The sequence below is a fragment of the Triticum aestivum genome, unplaced genomic scaffold (assembly GCF_018294505.1).
Source record: "Triticum aestivum cultivar Chinese Spring unplaced genomic scaffold, IWGSC CS RefSeq v2.1 scaffold17056, whole genome shotgun sequence".
NCBI lineage: Eukaryota > Viridiplantae > Streptophyta > Magnoliopsida > Poales > Poaceae > Triticum > Triticum aestivum.
Genome location: NW_025262608.1, coordinates 1 through 1,618, shown reverse-complemented (window position 1 = coordinate 1,618; position 1,618 = coordinate 1). Strand labels below are relative to the sequence as shown.

The 1,618-nt window shown below is 50.0% G+C and overlaps 3 non-coding genes across 3 annotated transcripts; all 3 read left to right on the top strand.

Moving 5' to 3' along the window:
* Positions 1-305: 305 nt before the first annotated feature.
* On the top strand, positions 306-424 carry LOC123177853 (5S ribosomal RNA). Its single transcript, XR_006489167.1, has one exon. It is a non-coding gene; the product is annotated as a 5S ribosomal RNA (ribosomal RNA).
* A 420-nt stretch (positions 425-844) lies between these two features.
* Positions 845-963, top strand: LOC123177852 (5S ribosomal RNA). Its single transcript, XR_006489166.1, has one exon. It is a non-coding gene; the product is annotated as a 5S ribosomal RNA (ribosomal RNA).
* A 301-nt stretch (positions 964-1,264) lies between these two features.
* On the top strand, positions 1,265-1,383 carry LOC123177854 (5S ribosomal RNA). Its single transcript, XR_006489168.1, has one exon. It is a non-coding gene; the product is annotated as a 5S ribosomal RNA (ribosomal RNA).
* Positions 1,384-1,618: the final 235 nt, after the last annotated feature.

Here is a 1,618-nt window from a genome sequence, read left to right as displayed (position 1 = left end):
TTCCCTTTTTAATTTTTTTGCACCGCGTGCAAAACAAAACGCACGAGCGCGACGTATGTTTAGCACGTTTTATTATTTTGCACGTTTACGGTAAGTTTTAGCTCGCTGCTCATTATTCACGCGTCTAGCGGCGGCAAGCGTGTTCTGAAAGGGGTTGAAACCATGGTAAATAGGCACTGGTGCAGTTGAACCGTGGTAAAACTCGTCTCCGTAGTTGAGCGGGAGCGGCCAAAGGAATGTGCAATCGTGTGTGTAGTGGAGCTGGGAGGGGCAAGCATAAGGGACGAAGACGGGGGTAACATGTTGGATGCGATCATACCAGCACTAAAGCACCGGATCCCATCAGAACTCCGAAGTTAAGCGTGCTTGGGCGAGAGTAGTACTAGGATGGGTGACCTTCTGGGAAGTCCTCGTGTTGCGTTCCCTTTTTAATTTTTTTGCACCGCGTGCAAAACAAAACGCACGAGCGCGACGTATGTTTAGCACGTTTTATTATTTTGCACGTTTACGGTAAGTTTTAGCTCGCTGCTCATTATTCACGCGTCTAGCGGCGGCAAGCGTGTTCTGAAAGGGGTCGAAACCATGGCGCGACGTATGTTTAGCACGTTTTATTATTTTGCACGTTTACGGTAAGTTTTAGCTCGCTGCTCATTATTCACGCGTCTAGCGGCGGCAAGCGTGTTCTGAAAGGGGTCGAAACCATGGTAAATAGGCACTGGTGCAGTTGAACCGTGGTAAAACTCGTCTCCGTAGTTGAGCGGGAGCGGCCAAAGGAATGTGCAATCGTGTGTGTAGTGGAGCTGGGAGGGGCAAGCATAAGGGACGAAGACGGGGGTAACATGTCGGATGCGATCATACCAGCACTAAAGCACCGGATCCCATCAGAACTCCGAAGTTAAGCGTGCTTGGGCGAGAGTAGTACTAGGATGGGTGACCTCCTGGGAAGTCCTCGTGTTGCGTTCCCTTTTTAATTTTTTTGCACCGCGTGCAAAACAAAACGCACGAGCGCGACGTATGTTTAGCACGTTTTATTATTTTGCACGTTTACGGTAAGTTTTAGCTCGCTGCTCATTATTCACGCGTCTAGCGGCGGCAAGCGTGTTCTGGAAGGGGTCGAAACCATGGTAAATAGGCACTGGTGCAGTTGAACCGTGGTAAAACTCGTCTCCGTAGTTGAGCGGGAGCGGCCAATGGAATGTGCAATCGTGTGTGTAGTGGAGCTGGGAGGGGCAAGCATAAGGGACGAAGACGGGGGTAACATGTCGGATGCGATCATACCAGCACTAAAGCACCGGATCCAATCAGAATTCCGAAGTTAAGCGTGCTTGGGCGAGAGTAGTACTAGGATGGGTGACCTCCTGGGAAGTCCTCGTGTTGCGTTCCCTTTTTAATTTTTTTGCACCGCGTGCAAAACAAAACGCACGAGCGCGACGTATGTTTAGCACGTTTTATTATTTTGCACGTTTACGGTAAGTTTTAGCTCGCTGCTCATTATTCACGCGTCTAGCGGCGGCAAGCGTGTTCTGAAAGGGGTCGAAACCATGGTAAATAGGCACTGGTGCAGTTGAACCGTGGTAAAACTCGTCTCCGTAGTTGAGCGGGAGCGGCCAAAGGAATG